This window comes from Kogia breviceps, chromosome 10, assembly GCF_026419965.1.
Source record: "Kogia breviceps isolate mKogBre1 chromosome 10, mKogBre1 haplotype 1, whole genome shotgun sequence".
NCBI lineage: Eukaryota > Metazoa > Chordata > Mammalia > Artiodactyla > Physeteridae > Kogia > Kogia breviceps.
Window position 1 is genome coordinate 11,566,310 of NC_081319.1, and position 26,785 is coordinate 11,593,094.

Below are 26,785 nucleotides of genomic sequence, written 5' to 3' on the forward strand. Positions count from 1 at the left end.
TTGAGGCTTATTCTTCTGTCTTCAGGACTTTGCTCCTGGCACAAGCTACCTTCCCCTTCCACCTCTTCCTCCTCTTCAGCCTCACGGGGCGGGAAGTCAAAATGCTGTTCAGTTTTAACACCTGAGTTTTTATCTTTTACAAGGAGCAGGAAGCATTAGGGCTCTGAAGGGAGCTGGAGTAGGGACCCTGGAAGTAGGATTTGACAAAATAGTGTAGCCAGTTGAATACCTCTCTGCATATTGTGTTGGACGATGTGCACCTGTTGCAAGATGAGACCTACCCCCTCAGCCCCAAAGGGAACTGAAACAGGTTTTTTTGTGTTTTTAAAAACCTTCAACCATGGGCTTTATGCTTTTGAAATACACAATTCCTTCAGCAAGCAGTCTCACACACTTGATTTCAGGAGAACTACAGGTTGCCACAAGAACCCCCCCAAACTAGATCTTTGATCATTATTTGGGAGGTTCAGGATGGAAAAAATCTACAGTGGGTACACAGGGTCTTTACCTTAAGGAGCTCATCATTGAGTAAGTTATCAGGTGCCTTCCAGTTTGCAGGCCTAAGTTAGACATAGCAGGTGAGCCCTTACTGGCTATACCTGCTCCAGGAATTTCCACAACAGCATCCAGATACAGGCAGAGCCCTGTGTATCCTACCCCGTTACTCCTTTACCCTAGTCCGTGATTTTTCAAGTTGGGGGTAGGGTGGAGACACTAAAACAATGTGCACTGAGATCTACTGGATCCCAGATGATCATTCTGGCACTAAACTCTCACCCCTCCCTACATCTTTCTACTTTATTGCCAGAACTCTTAGGACTCCTCAAATGAGAACATAGTCATGTTTTGGGGTCACCATAAGCAATATACAAATCCTCATATGCTCAAGAATGCAGCTTATCATTACTATCAGAATAATCTGCTAGCTCTGCCACCCATTCCGTGTTTTTGCTCTTCATTCTTTCTCTAAGCTCTTTCTGTTATCTCCACCAACTAGGATCTTCTTATCCTTGCTTCCTTAATATCCCACACCGTCTTCCCTCACAACCTATTTCCAGTGCTTCCATTCTGTCAAAATTTCAGTTTAGGCCCCATACAAATCCAAAGGCAGGAAGGATATTCTTTCGAATGTTATGAAGAAACATGTGATCAAAATCAATCCATGAACAGTCACTTTTCTAAAAATCTTTCGGGGAGAGGTGGCAAAGATGAACCAGAACTTTAAGACTTCAAAGCAGTAATGCTTTTCGTTATTGGTTCAATTCTCATTGTTCCTTAATCCTTCTCCTCTTCTCTAGTAAGTGACCAGGAAATGAAATTTGGGGGTAGAGGAGCAGATCTGAAGCTATTTCCCCATTATATTTGCACCCAGGTCATCAACCTAAAAATACTGTCCACGGGACACATATGACAAATGGGGGACAGGTGTTCACCTAAGTCCCGTCTCAGGAATGCCCCAACTTAGGCCACGACAGCTTCTAAGTCGTGTTAAAAACAACAAAAAGCTAGTTCTCAAGGGACATGTGTCTTAATTGAGGGACCGATGGCATAAGAATATAGAAAACTAACATAAGGCACATATTTCAGGTTTTGAATCTAACATCGTGGTCTACATCTAGCCTTATATTTTTCTTTGTATGACCATACACATGAAAGCTGCACAAGAATACCTGTAATTGGGTTACGTTAATGGAAGAAGTCTAAGTGTCACTAGAGTTGTATGCGTGACCTGGACCAGCCTCTAAGGCAGGCCGATGGCCGGGTGGGCGCCCTCGGAAGACAGCATCACTTTGAGCCTGCTACTCCTACTGGAAGAGACTCTGCCCACAGAATGCTCTAGAGAGGATCATTACTAAAGGGTGTGCTGCTCTGAAGGAACTGTTGAGGTTCATGACACGAAGGAGTTAGTGAAGGTTCCAGAGATTTGCATTTAGACATGAAATGGGGAAGTCTGGAGCAGTCGTTTCTGAGGTTCCTCTGACAACCCCAAAAGGGCAGGGCGTGCAGCCCGTGACACCCACTTCCTGCCTTTTCAGAGGAAACGCCCCCTCCCCCATCCAGGCCTGCCCAGACCCCCCCCCCCCACCCCGTCCCCCGCCTTCCAGTAGAGCTCGCGGCCTTGGCCGCGCAACAGTCTTCCGACCCCCCGCCCCCCAAAATCCCTACCTGGCGCACGCGCACACAGCACGCGGCCAAGTAGCCGCGGGCCGGCTGGGCGAGAGGGGCATGAATCGGCCAAGGCTGCAGCGCTCCCTCGAGGGGGCGGGGCAGCGAGGGGGCGTGGTGAGCGCGATGCCCCGCCTTGCCATTGTAGGCGGCGGGGCCAGGTGCAGGCCCACGTGAGCAGCCGGCCCACGGGCTCTAGGGCCCGGGCGCGCAGGCGCACAGCAGGGCTAGGGCGAGGTCGGAGGCGGCAAAGGGGTGAAGGCGGAGGAGGTAGTGCCTGGGAACAGGCAACCTGTGTCTGGCGCGGTGCCCTGCAGCTGGTGGCGGGTGCGGCCGCCGGGCGGGCTGCCGCTTTCCCGTGTCGACGGAGGCTGCTGACGGGAAAACGATCCGGGAGGGAGCGCCTCGGCCCAGGCTCCTTCCCCTGAAAACCTGCGGGATTTCAGGGCCGAGTAAGCCAAGCCGAAGATCTGGGCAGTGTTAACAAACGGACGTTGAGATTCGCAGAGAGGCCTCTGTCTGCCCGCCACCGGCTCTGTGACCTCTGGCGTGGCACAGCCTGGTCTCAGTTTCCCCACCCTTCTAGAGGGCTTGCGGCTTGCGAGTGGCCCTGAAGAAAAGAGTTAACGTCACAAATACTACCAGCCTAGTGAGTATTTAAAGCATCTGAGTCACGCCCTTGCCCTCATTTCAACAAGTTGAAAGTTACACGGTGGTTTTGTGCCAGGGGCCCTGTGTGAGCTTGGGCCTCAGTTTCCTTGTCAGCGCTTCGAAGGTAACGAGAAGGGAGTGTGGAGCGTTGTCCTTGGCACGTGGTGGGCTCATAATGCTAGTTCCAGGCGTCAGGCAGAGCAAATGGCGTCGACGTAGAGTTTATTTTAGAGTAGCCAGGCTGTCTGGGGGATGCAACCACAGAGCGTGCGAGCCAGGGTGCATACCTGCGGATAGCTGTCCGTTTCTACCCTGTCAGCTAGCAAGGGAGAAGGGATACATTTAATAATTTATTAAGTCCACCGCCATTTATCCCTGACTTAGAAAAGGCTTCCTTGGTCTAATTTTCCCGATCTCTCTAGTTGGTAGTGTTTTAGAAACGCTAAAGGAAACGTTTCATTGATTGTTCTGAATTTGATGTTACATTTAGTTCTGTTCTTTTTATTTTTTTAAAATAATTTTTGGCTTTCGTTGCAGTGCGCAGGCTCTTCGTTGGGGTGCGCTACCTTCTCCCTTAGTTGTGGCACGCGGGCTCCCTAGTTGGCGTGTGTGGGCTCTGTTGCCCCGCTCTATTGCCCTTCGGCATGTGGGATCTTAGTTCCCTGACCAGGGATTGAACCTATGTCCCCTGTTTTGGAAGAGGGATTCTTAACCGCTGGACCACCAGGGAAGTGCCCATTTAGCCCTCTTATGATGATGATGATGATGAAGGAAATGTGATTGATCTGTATTTGGCGTGGTTATTAGTATACTGGATTAATTTGGGATAAAATTGTCAGTGCTCAGCAGGAGAGCTGGCAAAACCGTATGTTCAACTGTGACTGGGGCTCCATGTTGAAAGCTTAAAAAATACTCGTGTTCTGTGCTGTATTACCTTCGTGGTCTCAGTAATACCCCAGCTTCCATTGTCTCTAGGGTGGTCCTTGAAAGCTTTTGTCAATTTTTATTTTTCAGACATTTTGACCTTAATCTCACCTTTCCCTACCAGTAACCACTTAAAGATTCTGTTGCTGCAAGAGTTCAGGGAAAATCCATTTGTAATATTATTTGGAGAAGGGTGACCACACCCTGACTTCCACAGTGTTGAGTAAATCAAACTACTGTTCTTAGTGGAAAAAAACCTGCAGCTGAAACTGGGGTTAGGGATAAAGAAACCCAGCTGGATTTTGCCCCTCAGTACCAGTGATAGTTTCTGTTTGTGGTGTGTTTATCATAAAACATGCTTTGCAAGAATGTGACTAGCTTTTTATAAGTCTGCTGTGACTATACATAGTTTATGATGCCTAGCATCTAAGATACGTACAAGTAAGTGATAGATCCTGACCCCCTTAAACGACTGACGGGTGTTTGTTTGCAAAAGTCAGTATTCTGCCCACACAGTAGTTCCTTGCTGGAAAAGTATTTGGTTGATATTATCTATGACTGATACTTTTAAAATATAGTATTGAAAGCATATGAGAGATTTCGGGGTTTGACTTTTTCATTTATTTTCATCTTCTCGTTTCAGTATTTTAAACAGTTGTAGAACTTGTGTGCTGGTGTTAACAGCTTCCGGAATTTGGCTTAAAAGAGCTAGTTGTCCTTGGTCTCACTATTTAAGTTCAGCATACATTATTTAACAGAGAGTATAATATGCTGAATAACTGCAACAGTCATAATACATATTCACTGAGAATGTGCCATTTATATTTATATTTATCACATATATCCATTTTATTTCACCATTTTGGACACTGGGGAATAAGACACTGTTTATTATATGTTCTTTCACCTCAGGAAATTTATGACTTTGTTTTCTGTATTTTTTTTTTAAGAGAAAAGAATCTTTTCTGAAAAGTGAAGCCTTTTAATTGTGGTAGAAATCCTGAATATAATGGCATTGAGAAACAGTAGTCTCCTTTAAATTTTTTGTTGTTTTTTCTTTGTTTCAATTGAAATAACGAACTCTTAACGATGTTAGTGTGGCCCTTAGCCAAAACCAGTCATTTCTTACTTTAGTAAACGGATCAAGAATTTTAATTTAATACATAGCAAGTATAATACTTAAGGATCTGCTCATGAAATTGATATTGGATGACAAAGGTTTTAAAACAAGGGTTTTAGACTTCAGAACAAGAAAGATAAATTTGTGTTTATCCTGTGCTTTATTAAAATATTGGAAATTAATAGGAGAAAGCACTGATGGATTAAAAATAAGCCATTAGACTTTGGACAACATGGATTAGTCAGTGATACATATATGTATATGATGATATATATGTATATGTACCATTGTTTGTTTTACAAAAGGCTTTCACTTTATCTCCTCTCATCAGTTCTCCTACATCACTTTCATATAGGTATTGCTTAAGCCATTGAAGAAATGAAGAAAAAATTTCAGAAAAGGAAAAAAAAATTCAGAGAAGGTGAAAGGAAATTGCCCAAGGTCTCTGAGTCCAAGTCCTACAATGCTCACACAATAAAAAAAGACATGGTGGGCAATGAATATTTTTGATTGAGCCCATTGTCAGTGCGGTCAGTATAGCGGAATTACAATTCTTTCACTGCGATTGACTCTTCTGTTCTAATTTTTACCCGTTTCTATTAACAAAATAAGGATTTCTGAATTTAACAGTAACAGGAATAGAGTGGTGAACAAGATGTAAAGCAGCCCCAGCTCTCATGGGAGTTACAATTTAGAGAGAGGTAACAGAGAGCAAAATAACTTCAGATTGTTAAGTGCTAAAGAGCACATAACCCATCTTAGGGTGTCATGAAAAGATCCCCAGGAAACGGGTACCTTAATTGATGTCTGCAGGATAAGTAAAAATCAAGTGAAGGCAGGAGGAGATGGACAGTCTCAGTAAAGGAACAGCATGTGAAAAGATGTGATGCAGAAGAGTGCATCCATTGTTCTAGGACCTGGAAAGTACAATGTTAATCATTATAGATGTAGGGGTGTGTTGGGGGCAGTGGCTTTGGTGAAAGAGGAAAGTGTGAGAGATTAGGATAAATAAGGAAGAAGGAGTCAAAGGACTTTGAATCTGTGAGTAAAGGTTTTGGAAAGTAAGGGAGAAGAATGCTGGGAGCTTTAAGACTGTGAGTAGGAGGAACAACTATTAGGAGGCCATTGCAGAAGTCCAGGTAAGAAATGTTGGTTGCCTGGAAAAGGGTAGTGACACTGCAGATAAAATGAGGATGGAAAAGGGAAGATAACTGAAAAAATATGTATGAGTAGAATTTTTCAAAGAATGGTTTATCATCCTAGAACATAATTGGTAAAAACTCAAGTTGCATACTGCAGAACTTGCATCTTTTAAAAAAATATTGAAGTATAGTTGATTTACAATATTATATTAGTTTCAGGTGTACAACATAGCACTTCAATATTTTATAAATTATACTCCATTTAAAGTTATTATAAAATATTGACTATATTCCCTGTGCTGTACAATATATCCTTGTAGCTAATTTATTTTACGTGTCATAGTTGGAACCTCTTAATCCCCTGTCCCTATTTTGCCCCTCCTCCCTTCCCTCTCCTTACTGGTAACCAGTAGTTTGTTCTCTATGTATGTAAATCTGTTTTTTTTTTTTTTAATTAATTCATTTGTTTTATTTTTTTAGATTCCATGTATAAGTGATAGCATACAGTATTTGTCTTTCTCTGTTGACTTACTGCACTAAACATAATACCCTCCAGGTCCATGCATGTTGTTAGAAATGGCAAATTTTCATCCTTTTTTATAGCTGAGTAATATTCCACTGTGTATATGTATGTGTATTTATATATATGCCACATCTTCTTTATCTGTTCATCTCTTCATGGACACTTTGGTTGCTTCCATATCTTGGCTATTCTAAATAATGCTGTGAACATTGGGGTACATGTATCTTTTCAAATTAGTGTTTTTGTTTTGATATAATTTCTATTCTGTTAAATTTTGGGGGACTTGTTCTGTGGCCTAGCATATGATCTGTCCTGGAGAACATTCCATGTGCAATTGAAAAGAATGTGTACTTTGCTGTTTTGGGATAGAATATCCTGTAGATATCTATTAAGTCCAGTTGGTCTAATGTGTCATACAAGACCACTGTTTCCTTATTGATTTTCTGTCTGGACGATCTGTCCATTGATGTAAGTGGGGTGTTAAAGTCCCCTACTATTATTGTATTATTGTCAGTTTTTCCCTTTATGTCTGTTAATACTTGCTTTATATATTTAGGTGCTCCTATATTAGCTGCATATATTTTAATGAATGTTGTATGCTCTTCTTGTATTGATCCCCTATCATTATATAATGCCCTTCTTTGTCTTTTGTTACAGATTTTGTTTTAAAGTCTACTTTGTCTGATATGAGTATTGCTACCCCAGCTTTCTTGTTGCTTCCATTTGCATGAAATTTCTTTTTCCATCCCCTCACTTTGAGTGTGTGTGTGTGTGTGTGTGTGTGTGTGTCTTTATGTCTGAAGTGAGTCTCTTGTGAGCAGCATATAAATGGGTCTTGTTTTTTAATCCAGTTAGCCACCCTATGTCTTTTGATCAGAGCATTTAGTCCATTGGCATTTAAAGTGACTATTGATAGATATGTAGTTATTGCCATTTTGTTACTTATTTTCTGGTTGTTTTTGTAGTTCTTCCCTGTTCTTTTCTTCTTTTAGTTTTTACCCTTGTAGTGTGATGATTTTCTTCAGTTGTATGCTTGTGTTTCCTTCACTCTAGTTCTTGGGTATCTGTTGTAGGTTTTTGATTTGTAGTTACTATAGGGTTCATATATGTTGACCTGTAACTATATCTCCTTGTTTTAAACTGATAGTCATTTAAGTTCAAACACATTCTAAAAGATATACTTTTTAAAATTCCCCTCCCCCGCGTTTTGTGTTTTTGGTGTCATATTTACATCTTCATGTTTATCCCTTAACTGCTTATTGTGGTTGTAGTTGATTGACAGTTTTTGTCTTTTAATCTTCATACTAGCTTATTTAAGTGGTTGATCCACAGCCTTTACTGTATGTTTGCGTAGGTCCTGACCTTATCGCTTCTCTTGCCTTCCTCCCTGATTCCGTGTGGATCTTTCTTTGTAGCCTTGCTCATATAAGAGTCTTTATGCCTGTCTCCAGTTTGCTTTCAGTGCTAATTGCTCTGCAATTATCTGTAAATGTATTCTTGATGTGTTTGTGCAAGGAGGCAAGTCCAGTGTCCTCCTACTCTGCCATTTTGACCTCCTTTTATATATGAGTAGAACTAATGCAGTTTTGTGATAGCTTGGATGAAGGGAGACAAGAGAGTAATGCCTGGGTTTCTGTTTTGGCAATGGATAGAATAGTAATACTACTCACTGAGAGGAGGGATACAAAACAGGGGTACAAATGTGAGAGGAAGACTGTGAGGGGAAAGATAAGAGTTCAGTTTTAGACAGATTGAGTCTAAACATCAAGCTGAAGATAATGACTTGGGAGGTTTGAGTTGAGGCCAGTGATTTGGGAATTATTGGGGGGATAATATTTGCTTCTCATTATGATTGGGAGATTAGAAATACAAAGAATACTTCAAGCTCTTTTTGAAGAAAGGAATTATGTTTAATTTACATGACAAGTCTATAAGCAACCTCTAGAACAAGGAAAAAAAATTGCATCTCAAAGAATCAGAGCTAGTGGCTTGAAAAGTGCCTTAATATGGAAAGACACCTAATTTTCTTTTAAAAAATGATCACTGGGAGGGCCTGGTGGGATGGAGGCTGGGAGACTGGGGCAACTGGCATGCAGCTCAGTGGGAGGCAGGTGCCTGGAGATGTGACTGGGGCCCACATGGCCAGGTTGCCATCCCAGAGGAGGGCAGCCGCACCCTGGCCCTGGGCCACCCGCATTCTGCATGAAAAACCAGCTCCATGACCCCCAAGCACAGGTGCATTTTTTTAAAAAACAAGTACTTAGAGAGAGAATTACCTTTCAAAAGACTACTGCAGGGATTGTTAGATTGGATTAAAAAAAAATCAAGAACCAACTCTATATGTTATCTACAACAAACTCACCTTAAATATGGAGACATAGATAAGTTAGAAGTAAAAAATGGAAAAAAACGTATGCTATGCAAAACACTAATCAAAAGAAAGATGAGGTGGCTCTATTAATACCAAAGTAGACTTCAAGAAATACTGCCAAGGAAGAAGATGGGCATTACATAATGAATAAGCGGTCAGTTCATCAAGAACACTTAACAGTCACAAATGTGAATGCACCTAACACAACTGAAAGAACCAAAAGGTGAAATAGACAAATTCACAGTTTTAGCTGGCAAGTTCAACTCTCCTTTTTCAGTAATCCGTACAAGTAGTAGACAGAAAATGAGTAGGGATGTAGAGACCTAAACAGCCCTATTAGCCAACTTGATGTAATTGACTTTTAGAGAATACTCCATCCAGCAGTAGCAGAATACACTTTCTTGTCAAGTGTATGTAGGAAATTCCCCAAGTTAGATCGTATTCTGGGCCATAAAACAAATTTCAACAAATTTAAGAAATCATATAAAGTATGTTCTCTGATCCCAGGAGAATTAAGCCAGAAATTAATAACTGGGCAACTGTTTGGAAATTACACAACACACTTTTAAATAACCCTGAGTCAAAGAGGAAGGCATAAGGGGAATTAAAAACTACTTTGAATGGAATGACAGTTAAAATGCAGCATGTGCTAAGGCAGTGCTTAGAGGGAAGTGTAGCATGAAAGGCATATATTAGAAACAAAAAAGGCCTGAAATCAATGATCTTAGCCTCCACCTCAAGAAACTAAAAAACAGAACAGCAAATTAAATCCAAACCAAACAGAAAATAGGAAATAATAGAGATAAGGGCATGAATAAAGTTGCAAACAAAAATAGAGAAAGTCACTAAAACCAAAAAGTGGTATTTGAAAGATAAATTTGATATATCTCTAGCTAGACTTATCAGGAGAAAAGCTAGACTTATCAAATCAATATCAAGAGTGAAAAAGAGAACATCACTACAGACCCTACAGACATTAAAATGATAGTAGGGCATATTATCAATAACTTTCTATGTCAATAAATTTGATAACTTAGATGAAATGGGCAAATTCCTTGAAGGACTAACTACCAGAACTTACTTAAGAAGTAGTAGATAACCTAACAACTTTCCCACAGGAAAAATCTGGTGGCTTCACTGGTCAATTGTACAGGTATTTAAGGAAGAAATAATACCAATTCTACACAAACTCTTCCAGAAATAGAAAAGGAGAGAACACTTCCCAACTAATTTTATGAGGCCAGCAGTATACCTCACACCCATTAGGATGGCGACTATCAAAGGAACCAGAAAATGATAAGTATGTGGGGAAATTGGGACCCTCGTGCAGTGTTGATGAGAATGTAAAATGATATAGCTGCTATGGAAAATAGTATGGTGGTTCCTCAAAAAATTAAAAATAGAGTTACCATATGATCTAGCAATTCCACTTTTACAGCACAGGGATGTAATACACATTATATAGCAAATAATACTGTAATAATTTTGTATGGTGATAGATGGTTACTAGACTTATTGTGGTGATCATTTCATAATGTATTTGATTGTCAAATGACTATGTGTACACCTGAAACTAACATACTATTGTATGTCAACTGTATTTCAGTTAAAACATAAGGAGGGGTTTGAAGAGATATTTGTACACCCGTGTTCATAGCGTTATTCATGATAGGTAAAAGATGGATGCCCCCCAAGTGTCCATTGATAGATGAATGGATAAGCAACATGTGGTATATGCATGCAAAGGAATATTATTCGGCCTTGAAAAGGAAGGAAATTTTGGTAGTGCTACAGTATGGATAAAACTTGAGGGCCTTATGGTAAATGAAATAAGCCAGTCGCAAAACAACAGTGCTAAATGAAATAAGCCAGTCACAAAACAACAGCGCTAAATGAAATAAGCCAGTCACAAAACAACAAACACCGTATGATTCCATTTATATGAGATACTTCGCGTAGTCACAGTCATAGAGGCAAAAAGTAGAATGGTGATTTTGAGGGGCTAGGGACAGGGGGAATGGGGAAATATTGTTTAATGGGTACAGGGTTTCAGTTTTCCAAGAAGAAAAGAGCTATGGAAATGGATAGTGGTGATGGTTGAACACATATTGAATATATTTAATACCACTGAACTGTACACTGAAAAGTGGCTAAGATGGTAAGTTTTCTGTTTATTTTCTCACAGTAAAGAAAATTGAACAAAATTCAGTATATAAAAAGAGTAGAAAATATTTCGTGGCCAATTAGAGTTTATCACAAGATGCAAGATTGGTTCGCTATTCATAAACTAATCAATGCAATTCACCCTATCAACAGACTAAAGGAGAAAAACCATATGATCATCTCAATAGATGCAGAAAAAACATTTTAAGAAACACTTATTATTCATTCCTGATAAAATTCTCAGAAAACTAGGAACAAAAGTGAACTTCCGCTACCTGATAAAGGGCATGAATGAAAGACCTACAGCTAATATCATATTTAATAGTGAAAGACTTGAGTGCTTTCCCCCTAAAGTCAGAGCAAAGCAAGGATGCTGGCTCTCACCACTCTTATTCGTCATTTTCTTGAAGGTCCTAGCTAGTGCAGTGAGGCAAGAACAAGAGGCATACAGAGTGGAAAGGAAGAAATAAAAATGCCTTTATTTGTAGATACCATGATTGTCTGTATAGAAAATCCCAAAGAATCTCCAAAAAACTCCTGGATATAGTAGGTAAAATTAGCAAGGTCACAAGATCCAAGGTCAATATATGAAAACTATCCTACTTTTCTAACAGCAAACATTTGAAGTTGAAGACTTTTTTTTTTTTTTTTTTTTTTGCGGTATGCGGGCCTCTCACTGCTGTGGCCTCTCCCGTTGCGGAGCACAGGCTCCGGACGCACAGGCTCAGCGGCCATGGCTCACGGGCTTAGTTGCTCCGCGGCATGTGGGATCTTCCCGGACCAGGGCACGAACCCATGTCTCCTGCATCAGCAGGCGGATTCTCAACCACTGCGCCACCAGGGAAGCCCTAAGTTGAAGACTTTTTAAAGTGCTCTTTAAAATAGCATTCAGGGAATTCCAGTGGTCCAGTGGTTAAGACTTGGAGCTTTCACTGCAGTGACCTGTGTTCAGTCCCTGGTCGGGGAACTAAGATCCAACAAGATTCAAGATGTGGCCAAAAAAAAAAAAAAAAAAACATCCAAACTATTTAAATACTTAGGGAAAATATAACAAAATATGTGTAAGATTTGTATGTTAAAAACTCCAAAATTGATGAGAGAAATTAGAGAAGACCTACTATCAGTGGTGAGATATTTTGGGTTCATAAGTTGGGGGACTCAATATTATCAGAATGTAATTTCTTCCCAGATTGATGTGTAGATTCAATGAAATTACAACCACAATCTCAGCAGCCATTTTTTTGTGGAAATTAATAGGCTAGTTCTAAAATTTATATTGAGAGGCAAAGAACTTAGAATAGCCAAAACAATTTTTTAAATTTAATTTTTACTTTATATTGGATTCTAGTTGATTTACAATGTTGTGTTAGTTTCAGGTGTGCAGCAAAGTGATTCAGTTATACATAAACATTTTTTTAAACATCTTTATTGGAGTATAATTGCTTTACAGTGGTGTGTTAGTTTCTGCTTTATAACAAAGTGAATCAGTTATACATATACATATATACATAAACATTTATCCATTCTTTTTTTTTTTTTTTTTATCCATTCTTTTTTAGATACTTTTCCCATATAGGTTATTACAGACTATTAAGTAGAGTTCCCTGTGCTATACAGTAGGTCCTTGTTGATTATCTGTTTTATATATAGTAGTGTGTATATGTTAATCCCAAACTCCTAATTTATTCCTCCCTCCTCCATGTTTCCCCTCTGGTAACCGTAAGTTTGTTTTCGAGGTTTGTGAGTCTGTTTCTGTTTTGGAAATAAGTTCATTTGTATCATTGTTTTTAGATTTCACATATAAGTGATATCATATGATATTTGTCTTTCTCTTTCTGACTTACTTCGCTTAGTATGATAATCTCTAGGTCCATCCATGTTGCTGCAAATGGCATTATTTTATTCTTTTTTATGGCTGCATAATATTCCATTGTATGTATGTACCACATCTTCTTTATCCATTCCTCTGTCCATGGACATTTCGGTTGCTTGCATGTCTTGGCTCTTGTAAACAGTGCTGCAGTGAACATTATAGAGTGCATGTATCTTTTTGAATTATGGTTTCGCTGGATCAGTGCTCAGGAGTTGGATTCCTGGATCATATGGTAGTTCTATTTTTAGGGTTTTTTTTTTTTTTTTTTTTTTTTGCGGTATGCGGGCCTCTCACTGCTGTGGCCTCTCCCATTGCGGAGCACAGGCTCTGGACGCACAGGCTCAGTGGCCATGGTTCACGGGCCCAGCTGCTCTGCGGCATGTGGGATCTTCCCGGACCGGGGCATGAACCCGTGTCCCCTGCATCGGCAGGCGGACTCCCAACCACTGTGCCACCAGGGAAGCCCTATTTTTAGGGTTTTTTGTTTTTGTTTTTGTTTTGGTTGTGCTGGGTGTTCATTGCTGCACATGGGCTTTTCTGTAGTTGCCACGAGCAGGGGCTACTCTTTGTTGTGGTTCATGGGCTTCTCATTGCGGTGGCTTCTCTTGTTGTGGAGGACGGGCCGTAGGCATGTGGGCTTCAGTAGTTGTAGCACGTGGGCTCAGTAGTTGTGGCTCACGGGCTCTAGAGTGCAGGCTCGGTGGTTGTGGCACATGGGCCCAGTTGCTCCGTGGCATTTGGGATCTTCCTGGAGCAGGGCTTGAACCCATGTCCCCTACATTGGCAGGCAGGTTCTCAACCACTGCGTCACCAGGGAAGTCCCTACTTTTAGCTTTTTAAAGACTCTCCATACTGTTCTCCATAGCGGATGTACCAATTTACATTACCACCAACAGTGTAGGAAGGTTCCCTTTTCCCCACACCCCCTCCAGTATTTGTTATTTGTAGACTTTGATGATGGCCATTCTGGCTAGAGTGAGGTGGTACCTCCTTGTGGTTTTGACTTGCATTTCTCTAATAATGAGCAATATTGTGCATGTTTTCATGTGCTTTTTGGCCATCTGTATGTCTTCTTTGGAGAAATGTCTATTTAGATCTTCTGCCTATTTTTTGAATTTTTTTGATATTAAGCTGCATGAGCTGTTTGTATATTTTGGAGATTAATCCCTTGTTGGTAGCTTCATTTGCAGATATTTTCTCCCATTCTGTGGGTTGTCTTTTCATGTTGTTTATGGTTTCCTTTGCTGTGCAAAAGCTTTTAAGTTTCATTAGGTCCCATTTGTTTATTTTTGCTTTTATTTTCATTACTGTAGGAGGTGGATCCAAAAAGATATTGCTGTAATTTATGTCATAAAGTATTCTGCCTATGTTTTCCTCTAAGAGTTTTATAGTATCTGGACTTACATTTAAGTCTTTAATTCATTTTGAGCTTATTTTTTGCATATGGTGTTAGGGAGTGTTCTAATTTCATTCTTTTACATGTAACTGTCCAGTTTACCCAGCACCACTTACTGAAGAGACTGTCTTTTCTCCATTGTATAGTTTTGCCTTCTTTGTAATAGATTAATTGCCCATAGGTGTGTGGGTTTATTTCTGGGTTTTCTATCCTGTTCCATTGTTCTATATTTTATTTTTGTGCTAGTGCCATACTGTTTTGATGACTGTAGCTTTGTAGTATAGTCTGAAGTCTGGGAGCCTGATTTCTCCAGCTCCGTTTTTCTTTCTCAGGATTGCTTTGGCTATTTGGGGTCTTTTGTTTATCCATACAAACTTAAAAACTTTTTGTTCTAGTTCTATGAAAAATGCTGTTGGTAATTTGTAGGGATTGCATTGAATCTGTAGATTGCCTTGGGTAGTAGAGTCATCCTGACAGTAATGATTCTCCCAATCCAAGGACATGGTATATCTTTCCATCTGTTTGTGCTGTCTTCTGTTTCTTTCATCAGCATGTTACAGTTTTCAGAGTACAGGTCTTTTGTCTTCGTAGGTAGGTTTATTCCAAGGAATTTTATTCTTTTTGATGTGATGGTAAATGGGATTGTTTCCTTAATTTCTCTTTCTGATCTTTTGTTGTTAGTGTATAGAAATGCAAGAGATTTCTGTGTATTAGTTTTGTATCCTGCAGCTTTACCAAATTTATTGATGAGCTCTAGTCGCTTTCTGGTAGCATCTTTAGGATTCTCTATGTACAGTATCATGTCATCTGCAAACACTGACAGCTTTACTTCTTCTTTTCCAGTTTGGATTCCTTTTATTTACTTTTCTTCTCTGATTGCCATGGCTAGGACTTGTAAATCTATGTTGAATAAAAGTGGCGAGAGTGGACATCCTTGTCTTGTTCCTGATCTTAGAGGAAATGTTTTCAGCTTTTCACCATTGAGTGTGATGTTAACTGTGGGTTTGTCATATATGGCCTTTATTATGTTAAGGTAGTTTCCCTCTGTGCTCACTTTCTGGGGAGAATTTATCATAATTGGGTGTTGAATTTTGTCAAAAGCTTTTTCTGCATCTATTGAGATGATCATATGGTTTTTATTTGTTAATGTGGTGTATCACATTGATTGATTTGCAGATATTGAAAAATTCTTGCATCCCTGGGATAAATCCCACTTGATCATGGTTTCTGATCCTCTGAATGTATTGTTGGATTACGTTTGCTAGTATTTTGTTGAGGATTTTTGCATCTATGTTCATCATTCGTATTGGTCTGTAATTTTTGTGTGTGTGTGTGTGTGTGTGGTATCTTTGTCTGTTTTTGGTATCAGGGTGATGGTTTTGGTATCAGAATGAGTTTGTGGATGTTCTTTTCTCTGCAGTTTTTTGGAATAGTTCAAAAGGGTACGTGTTAACTCTTCTCTAAATGTTTGATAGAATTCTCTTGTGAAGCCATGTAGTCATGGACTTTTGTTTGTTTGAAGTTTTAAAATCACAGTTTCAATTGCAGTACTTGTGATGGGTCTGTTCATATTTTCTATTTCTTCCTGGTTCAGTCTTAGAAGGTTGTACTTTTCTAAGAATTTGTCTATTCTTCTAGGTTGTCCATTTTACTGGCGTAGAGTTGCTCATAGTATTCTCTTATGATCCTTTGTATTTCTGTGGTGTCAGTTGTAACTTCTCCTTTTTCATTTCTAATTTTATTTTATTTTATTTTTATTTTGGGGGGGTTTAAAACATTTTTTTAATTGAAGTATACTTGATTTACAATGTGTTAGTTTCTGGTGTACAGCAAAGTGGTTCATATATGTTTGTGATATATATATTATATATTATTTTTCATATTCTTTTCCATTATGGTTTATTACAGGATATAGAATATAGTTTCCTGTGCTATACAATAGGACTTTGTTGTTTATCTCTTTTATATATAGTAGTTTGTATCTGCTAATCCCAAACTCCTGATTTGTTCCTCCCCCTCCATTCCCCCTTTGGTAACCATAAGTTTGTTTTCTATGTCTGTGAGTCTTCATTTCTAATTTTGTTGATTTGAGCCTTCTATCTCTTTTTCTTGATGAAGCTGGCTAAAGGTTTATCAATTGTGTTTATCTTCTGAAAGAACCAGCTTTTAGTTTTATTGATCTTTGCTGTTGTTTTCTCTCATTCCTGTGAGAAAACCTCAGCAATGTAATTACTTTCCTGTTCATGGGTTGCCCACCCAGCAGGTATGGGATTTGATTGTATTGCGAATCACCCCTCCTACTGTCTTGTTGTGGCTTCTTCTTTGTTTTTGGATGTAGAATATCTTTTTTGAGTAGGTTCTAGTCTTTTTTTGTCGATGGTTGTTTAGTAGTTAGTTGTGATTTTGGTGTTTTCATGAGAGGAGATGAGCTCAAGTCCTTCTACTCTGCCATCTTGTCTCCAATCATGCTGTTATCTCAATCTCTAATTGCTTTTTATTAAATAAGCTCTTCTAGTGTTTTTCAAGTCCCCTGCTGGCTCATGCTGAAGCTTTTTTGGGTCCTCTTTATTTTTTTAATATTTAAATTTTTGTTTGTTTTTGTGGTACGTGGGCCTCTCACTGTTGTGGCCTCTCTCGTTGCAGAGCACAGGCTCCAGATGCACAAGCTCACTGTTGTGGCCTCTCTCATTGCAGAGCACAGGCTCCGGATGCACAGGCTCAGTGGCCATGGCTCATGGTCCTAGCTGCTCCACGGCATGTGGGATCCTCCCGCACCGGGACATGAACCCGTGTCCCCTGCATCGGCAGGTGGACTCTCAACCACTGCGCCACTAGGGAAGCCCTTTGGGTCCTCTTTAAAGATGGGTGTCCGCTGTGGTCAGTCAGAGCTACCTTGAGGTTCTTTTTTTTTTTTTCCAAAAATTATTTATTTATTTACTTATTTGGTTGTGTCGGATCTTAGTTGTGGCAGGCGGGCTCCTTAGTTGTGGCTTGCTGGCTCCTTAGTTATGGCAGTCAGGCTCCTTAGTTGCAGCAGGTGGTCTCCTTAGTTGTGGCATGTGAACTCTTAGTTGAGGCATGTGTGTGGGATCTAGTTCCCGGACCAGCAATCAAACCCGGGCCCCCTGCCTTGGGAGCATGGAGTCTTAACCACCGTGCCATCAGGGAATTCCCAACCTTGAGGTTCTTATACACTGGGAAGCTGGAGATCTGGGATGGTGCTGAGCATCAAGAGTGGCCCAGAATGGAGATTCCAGTAGTCTGTTCTGGATTTCTCATTAATTTTTTGGACTCCATAGTTTAGCTTCTGTATCCACCACCCTAACCCAGGAGAAACTTCCCTGAATTCATTGCACAAGCAGTGCAGAACAGTACAGTTTCTCTACTCCTCAGAAAGCTGAGGTAAGATTTGCCACTGGCAAAATCAAAGCTTCTGGGCTGCTGGGTTTTTTTTGTTTTTTTAAAGTATGGTAAGAACATAAAATACAGAAGATGAGATCTACTCTCTTACTAAATTAGTATACAGTATTGTTAACTACAAGCACAATGTCATGTAGCAGATCTGTAGAATTTTTTATCTTTTACTACTGGAAGTTTATACCCATTGAATATCAACTCCCCATTTTCCCTTTCCTTCAGACCCTGGCTACCACCATTCTTCTTGTACTTTGATGACTGACTACTTTAGGTAACTCATATAAGTGGAATAATGCAGTATTTGTCCTGGCTGGCTTATTTCACTTTGTATAAGGTCCTCAAATTTCATCCATGCTGTAGCATACAAAAGGATATCCTTCTTTTTATGGTTGAATAATATTTCACTGTATGTATATGACACATTTTCTTTATCCCTTCATCTGTTGACTAATATTTAGATTGTTTCCACGTCTTAGCTCTTGTGAACACTGCTTCAGTGAACATGGGAGTGTAGATATCTCTTTGATATCTTGATTTCAATTCTCTTGGATAAATACCCAGTAATTGGATTGCTGAATCATATGGTAGTTCTATTTTTAATTTTTGAGGAACCTCCATACTGTTCTCCATAGTGGCTGCACCATCTGACATTGTCACCATCAGTGTACCAGGCTTACAGTTTCTGTACAGCCGCACCAACACTTGTTATTTTATTTTCTTGATAATGGCCATCCTGCGAGGTGTGAGGTGATATCTCATTGTGGTTTTTTGATTTGCATTTCTCTGATGATGAGCATCTTTTCATATAACTGTTGGCTATTTGTAGATCTTCTTTGGAGAAATGTCTCCCCAAGTCTTTTGCCCATTTTTAACCAGCTTATTTATTTTTTTGCTGTTGAGTAGTAGTAGTTCCTTATATATTTTGAATATTAATCTCTTATCAAGTGGCAAATAGTCTCTTCCTTTCCATAGGTTGCCTTTTCACTCTTGATTCTTTGCTATGCAGAAGCTTTTTAGTTTGATGTAGCCCCACTTGTCTATTTTTGCTTTTGTTGTATATCCTTTTGGTGTTCAAATCAGTGCCAAGACCAGTGTCATGAAGATTTTCCCCTATGTTTTCTTCTTGGAGTTTTAGAGTTTCACGTCTTATATTTAAATTTTTAGTACATTTTGAGTTGATATATATGTATGGTGTTAGATAAGGGTCCAGTTTCATCTTTTTGCATGTGGATATCCAGTTTTCCCAGCATTGTTGAAGAGACTAATCTTTCCCCTTTATGTATTCTTGGTATGCTTGTCAAAGAACAGTTGACCATATATGAAGACAATGAGATATTGGTGAGTGGAAAGACACATAGGCCAATGGAATAGAATACAGAGTACAGGAACAGACCACAGAAACATGGTCTGATTTTGGACAAAGATGCCAAGATAACTCATTGGAGAAAAGATAGTTTTTTCAAAAACTTGGTGGCCGGAATAATTGACATCCATATTTTAAAAAACAAACCTTGTATGTATACAAAAATTAACTAAAAATGTGTCATAGACCAAAATGTAAAATTTAAAACTACAGCACTTCTAGAACTTCCTGTTGCATCTGTTAGCCACATGTGGCTATTTAAATTTAAATAATTAAAACTAAATACAGTGTGACAATTCAGCTGCTTAGTTGTTCTAGCCATGTTTAAAGTCCTCAATGGCCATGGGTGGCTAACTAAAGCTGTATTGATTAGTTCAGATTACAGCATATTTCTTTTCTTTTTTTTTTGAGCTTGGTGGGAAAGGCTTTTCTGTTTTTTAAAAAATATATTTCATTATTATTCTTTTACATCTTTATTGGATTATAATTGCTTTGTAATGTTGTGTTAGTTTCTGCTGTATAACAAAGTGAATCAGCTATACATATAACTGAATCCCCTCTCTCTTACATCTCCCTCCCCCCCTCCCCATCCCACCCCTCTAGGTTGTCACAGAGCACTGAGCTGGCCTCCCTGTGCTATACAGCAGCCTCCCACTAGCTATCTCTTTCACACATGGTAGTGTATATATTGTCAGTGCTAGTCCCTCAGTTCGTCCCACCCTCCCTTTCCCTCCCTGTGTCCACAAGTCCATTCTCTATGTCTGCATCTCTATTCCTGTCCTGCCCCTAGGTTCATCAATACAACTTTCCTACATTCCATATATATGCATTAATACATGGTATTTGTTATTCTCTTTCTGACCTACTTCACTCTGTATGACAGACTCTTAAGTCCATCCACATCACTACATATGACTCAATTTCTTTCCTTTTTATGGATGAGTAATATTCCATTGTATATATGTACCACATCTTTATCCATTCATCAGTCGATGGACATTTAGGTTGATTCCATGTCCTGTCTATTGTACATAGAGCTGCAATGAACATTTTGGTACATGATTCTTTTTGAATTATGGTTTTCTCAGGGTATGTGCCCAGTAGTGGGATTGCTGGGTCATATGGTAGTTCTATTTGTAGTTTTTTAAGGAACCTCCATACTGTTCTCCATAGTGGCTGTATCATTTTACATTCCCACCAGCAGTGCAAGATGGTTCCCTTTTTTCCACACCCTGTCCAGCATTTATTGCTTGTAAACTTTTTGATGATGCCCATTCTGACCGGTGTGAGGTGATACCTCATTGCGGTTTTGATTTGCATTTGTCTAATGATTAGTGATGTTGAGCATCTTTTCATGTGTTTGTTGGCAATCTGTACATCTTCTTTGGAGAAATGTCCGTTTACGTCTTCTGCCCATTTTTGGATTGGGTTGTTTGTTTTTTTTGATATTGAGCTGCATGATCTGCTTGTGTATTTTGGAGATTAATCCTTTGTCAGTTGCTTAGTTTGCAAATAATTTCTTCCATTCTGAGGGTTGTCTTTTCATCTTGCTTATGGTTTCCTTTGCTGTGCAAAAGCTTTTAAGTTTCATTAGGTCCCATTTGTTTATTTTTGTTTTTATTTTCATTACTCTAGGAAGTGGCTCAAAAAGGATCTTGCTGTCAAAGAGTGTTCTGCCTGTGTTTTCTTGTAAGAGTTTTATAGTGTCTGGCTTTACATTTAGGTCTTTAATCCATTTTGAGTACTGTGTATGGTGTTAGGAGGTGTTCTAATTTCGTTCTTTTACATGTAGCTGTCCTGTTTTCCTAGCACCACATACTGAAGAGGCTGTCTTTTCTCCATTGTATATTCTTGCCTCCTTTGTCAAAGATAAGGTGACCATATGTGTGTGGGTTTATCTCTGGGCTTTCTATCCTGTTCCATTGATCTATATTTCTGTTTTTGTGCCAGTACCATACTGTCTTGATTACTCTATCTTAGATTAGAGCTTATTTCTGTCATCACAGAAAACAGTCTTATGCACTGCTGTTCTAGAAGAAAACATAGGAGAAAATCTTTGGGATCTTAGTTAGGCAAAGATTGCTTAGGACACAAAAATTGTGACCATAAAAAAAAAAAAGGATAAAGTGGGTTTCATCAAAATTAAAAACTTAAGGTTTTTGAAAAGCTGTGCTAAGTAAATGAAAAGACAATCCACAGACCGGGGGAAGAAATATTTTCAAAACATATATTTGATAAAGAATTGGCAACCAGAATATTAAAATATTTTTCAAAATTCAATAATATCAAAGAAATTAAGAAGTGAGCAAAAAGTTTGAAAAAACATTTCACCAAAGAAGGTATATGAATGGCATATTATTTAAATGTTCTAGTCTTACATAGTATGTTTGTTTAATCAACAGCGGTTATCTGGTTGGGAAGTTTTTGGTCCACTTTTGTTTTCTTTGTACCTCACTGGATCTTAACTTTTTAAAAAATTAATTATTTTTTATTGGAGTAAAATTGCTTTACAATGTTATGTTAGTTTCTGCTGTACAATGAAGTGAGTCAGCTATATGTATACCTATATCCGCTCCCTGTTGGACCTCCCTCCCACTCCCCTCATCCCACCCACCTAGGTCGTCACAGAGCCCCGGGCTGAGCTCTGTGTGCTACACAGCAGGTTCCCACTAGCTATCTATTTTATACATGGTAGTGTATGTCAAACCTAATTTCCCAATTTGTCCCACCCTCTCTTTCCTCCACTGTGTCCACATATCTGTTCTCTACGTCTGCGTCTCTCTTCCTGCCCTACAAATAAGTTCATCTGTACTGTTTTTCTAGATTCCACATATATGCCTTAATATATGATATTTGTTCTTCTCTTTCTGGCTTACTTCACTCTGTATGACAGACTCTAGGTCCATCCACATCTCTACAAATGACCCAGTTTCATTCCTTTTTATGGCTGAGTAATATTTCATTGTAAACATGTACCACATCTTCTTTATCCATTCTTCTGTCGATGGACATTTAGGTTGCTTCCATGTCCTGGCTGTTGTAAATAATGATGCAGTGAACATTGGGGTGCATGAATGTTTTCAAATTACGGTTTTCTCAGCGTATATGCCCAGTAGTGGGATTGCTGGATCATATGGTAGTTCTATTTTTACTTTTTTAAGAAACCTCCATACTGTTCTCCATAGTGGCTGTATGAATTTACATTCCCACCAACAGTGCAGGGGGTTCCCTTTTCTCCACACCCTGTCCAGCATTTATTGTTTGTAGGTTTGTTGATGATGGCCATTCTGACCTGTGTGAGGTGGTACCTCACTGTGGTTTTGATTTGCATTTGTCTAATGATTAGTGATGTTGAGCATGTTTTCATGTGCCTCTTGGACATCTGTATGTCTTCTTTGGAGAAATGTCTGTTTAGGTCTTTCACCTGTTTTTTAATTGGGTTGTTTGTTTTTTGATATTGAGCTGCCTGAGCTGCTTGTGTATTTTGGAGATTAACCCCTTGTCCGTCACTTCATTTTCAAATATATTCTACCATTCTGTGGGTTGTCTTTCCATCTTGTTTATGGTTTCCTTTGCTGTGCAAAAGCTTTTAAGTTCCATTAGGGCCCATTTGTTTATTTTTGATTTTATTTTCATTACTCTAGGAGGTGGGTCAAAAAATATCCTGCTGTGGTTTATATCGAATAGTGTTTTTCCTATGTTTTCGTCTAAGAGTTTTATAGTGTCCAATGTTAACATTTAGGTCTTTAATCCATTTTGAGTTTATTTTTGTGTATGGTGTTAGGGAGTGTTCTAATTTCATTAATTTAAAAGTAGCTGCCCTGTTTTCCCAGCACAACTTATTGAAGAGGCCGTCTTTTCTCCATTGTATGTTCTTGCCTCCTTTGTCATAACTTAGGTGACCATCTGTGCATGGGCTAGTTTCTGGCCTTTCTATCCTGTACCATTGATATATATTTCTGTTTTTGTGCCGGTATCATACTGTGTTGATTACTGTAGCTTTGTAATATAGTCTGAAGTCCAGGAGCCTGATTCCTTCAGCTCCGTTTTTCTTTCTGAAGATTGCTTTGGCTATTCAGGGTATTTTGTGTTTCCATATAAATTGTAAAATTTTTTGTTCTAATTCTATGAAGAATGCCGTTGGTAGTTTGATAGGGATTGCATTGAATCTGTAGATTGCTTTGGATAGTATAGTCATTTTTATAAAATTGATTCTTCCAATCCAAGAACATGGTATATTTCTTCATCTGTTTATGTCATCTTTGATTTCTTTCATCAGAGTTTTATAGTTTTCTGAGTACAAGTCTTTTTTTTTTCCTTAGGTAGATTTATTCCTAGGTATTTTATTCTTTTTGTTGCAATGGTAAATGGGAGTGTCTCCTTAATTACTCTTTCTGATTTTTCATTGTTAGTGTATAGGCATACCAGAGATTTCTGTGCATTAATTTTGTATACTGCAACCTTACCAAATTCATTGATTAGTTTTAGTAGTTTTCTGGTGGCATCTTTAGGATTCTCTATGTATAGTATCATGTCATTTGCCAACAGTGACAGTTTTGTTCTTCTTTTCCAGTTTGGATTCCTTTTATTTCTTTTTCTTCTCTGATTGCCATGGCTAGGGATTCCAAAAGTGTGTTGAATAAGAGTGGTGAGAGTGGACATCCTTGTCTTGTTCCTGATCTTAGTGGAAATGCTTTCAGTTTTTCACCATTGAGTATGATGTTGGCTGTGGGTTTGTCATACATGGCCTTTATTATGTTGAGGTAGGTTCCCTCTGTGTCCATTTTCTGGAGAGTTTTTATCATAAATGGATGTTGAATTGTGTCAAAAGCTTTTTCTGCATCTGTTGAGATGATCATATGGTTTTTATTCCTTAACTTGTTAATATCATGTATCACATTGATTGATTTGCATATATTGAATAATCCTTGCCTTCTTGGGATAAATCCCACTGATCATGGTGTATGATCCTTTTAATGTGTTGTTGGATTCTGTTTGCTAGTGTTTTGTTCAGGATATTTGCATCTATGTTCATCAGTGATATTGGTATATAATTTTCTTTTGTGATATCTTTGTCTGGTTTTGGTATCAGGGTGATGGTATCTTTGTAGAATGAATTTGGGAGTGTTCCTCCCTCTGCAGTATTTTGGAAGAGCTTGAGAAGAATAGGGGTTAGCTCTTCTCTAAATATTTGATAGAATTCGCCTGTGAAGCCATCTGGTCCTGGACTTTAGTTTGTTGGAAGAGTTTTAATTACAGTTTCAATTTCATTTTTTGTGATAGGTCTGTTTATATTTTCTAATTCTTCCTGGTTCAGTCTTGGAAAATTGCACTTTTCCATGAGTTTGTCCATTTCTTTGTGGTTGTCCATTTTATTGGCATATAGTAGTTTGTAGTAGCCTCTTATAATCCTTTGGATTTCTGTGGTGTAAGTTGTGATTTTTCCTTTTTCGTTTCTCATTTTATTGATTTGTGTCCTCTCCCTTTTTTCCTTGATGAGTCTGGCTAAAGGTTTATCAATTTGGTTTACCTTGTCAAAGGACCAGCTGTCAGTTTTATTGATCTTTGATGTTGTTTTCTTTGTTTCTCTTTTATTTCTGCTCTGATCTTTATGATTTCTTTCCTTCTACTGACTTTGGGTTTTGTTTGTTCTTCTTTGTCGAGTTGCCTTAGGTGTAAGATTAGATCGTTTATTTGAGATTTTTCTTGTTTCTTGAGATGAGATTGAATTGTTGTAAACTTCCCTCTGAGAACTGCTTTTGCTGCATCCAATAGATTTTGGGTTGTTGTGTTTTGGTGTCATTTGTTTCTATGTATTTTTAAAATTTCTTATTTTATTTCGTCTGTGCTCTCTTGGTTATTTATTAGCACACTGTTTATCCTTCATGTATTTGTGCTTTTCATAAATTTTTTCCTGTAACTGATTTCCAGTCTCATAGCATTGTGGTCTGAAAAGATGCTTGATGTGATTTCAATATTCTTAAATTTACCGAGGCTTGATTTGTGACCCAAGGTGTGGTCTATCGTGGAGAATGTTCCGTGTGCACTTGAGAAGAAAGTGTATTTTGCCACTTTCACGTGGAATGTCCTATAGATATCAATTAAATCTATCTGGTCTGTTGTGTCATTTAAAGCTCGTGTTTCCTTATTTACTTTCTCTTTGGATGATGTGTCCACTGGTGTAAGTGGGGTGTTAAAGTCCCCTACTATTATTGTGTTACTGTCCATTTCCCCTTTTATGGTTGTTAGCATTTACCTTATGTACTGAGGTGCTCCTCTGTTGGATGCATAAATATTTATAATTGTTATATCTTCTTGGATTGATCCCTTGATCATTACGTAGTGTCCTTCCTTATCTCTTGTAACAGTCTTTATTTCAAAGTCTGTTTCATCTGATACAATTATTGCTACTCCAGCTTTCTTTTGTTTTTTGCTGTACGCAGGCCTCTCACTGTAGTGGCCTCTCCCGTTGCGGAGCACAGGCTCCGGACACGCAGGCTCAGCGGCCATGGCTCACGGGCCCAGCCGCTCCGTGGCATATGGGATCTTCCCGGACCGGGGCACGAACCCGTGTCCCCTGCATCGGCAGGCGGACTCTCAACTGCTGTGCCACCAGAGAAGCCCCAGCTTTCTTTTGATTTCCATTTGCATGACATATCTTTTTCCATGCCTTCAGTTTCAGTCTGTATGTATCCCTAGGTCTGAAATGGGTCTCTTGTAGACAGCATATATATGTGTTCAGTTTTTGTATCCATTCAACCAGTCTTTGTCTTTTGGTTGGAGCATTTAATCCATTTACATTCAAGGTTATTATCGATATGTATGTTCCTATTACCATTTTCTTATTTGTTTTGGATTTGTTTCTGTGGGTCCTTTTCTTCTCTTGTGTTTTCTGCCTAGAGAACTTCCTTTAGCATTTGTTGTAAAGCTGGTTTGGTGGTGCTGAATTCTCATAGCTTTTGCCTGTCTGTGAAGCTTTTGGCTTCTCTGTGGAATCTGAATGAGATCAGTGCTGGGTAGAGTAATCTTTGTTGTAGGTTTTTCTCTTTCATCGCTTCAAGTGTATCCTGCCACTCCCTTGTGGCCTGCAGTTTCTGCTGAAAAATCAGCTGATAACCTTATGGGTATTCCTTTGTATGTTATTTTTTGATTTTCCTTGCGCTTTTAATATTTTTTCTTTGTTTTTAATTTTTGTTAGTTTGATTAATATGTGTTTTGGTGTGTTTCTCCTAGGCTTTATCCTGTATGGGACTCTGTGCTTCCTGGACTTCTGTGACTATTTCCTTTCCCATGTTAGGGAAGTTTTCGACTATAATCTCTTCAAATATTTTCTCAGTCCCTTTCTTTTTCTCTTCTTCTTCTGGGATCCCTATAATTCAAATGTTGGTGCGTTTAGTGTTGTCCCAGAGGTCTCTGAGATCATCTTCAATTCTTTTCATTCATATTTCTTTATTCTGCTCCTCGGCAGTTATTTCCACCTTTCTGTCTTCCAGCTCACTTATTCGTTCTTCTGCCTCAGTTATTCTGTTATTGATTCCTTCTAGTGTATTTTTCATTTCAGTTACTGTATTGTTCATCTCTATTTGTTTGTTCTTTAGTTCTTTTAGATCTTTGTTAAACATTTCTTTTATCTTCTCAATCCATGCCTCCATTCTGTTTCCATGATTTTGGATCAA

At 38.9% G+C, this 26,785-nt stretch overlaps 1 long non-coding RNA gene across 12 annotated transcripts in view; it reads left to right on the plus strand.

Annotated features, from left to right (window-relative positions):
• Positions 1-26,785, plus strand: part of LOC136794968 (uncharacterized) — a 143,329-nt gene that overhangs the window by 82,711 nt on the left and 33,833 nt on the right. For 2 of the 12 annotated variants that reach the window (XR_010842492.1, XR_010842493.1), the window contains exon 1: positions 2,239-2,815. The exons of 6 other annotated variants lie outside the window; for them this stretch is intronic. This is a non-coding gene — a long non-coding RNA (uncharacterized lncRNA). Of the gene's footprint in view, positions 1-2,224; positions 2,816-26,785 lie in introns of those variants that run through there. 4 more of the 12 variants (XR_010842486.1, XR_010842485.1, XR_010842490.1 and 1 more) reach the window with 3 other exon arrangements.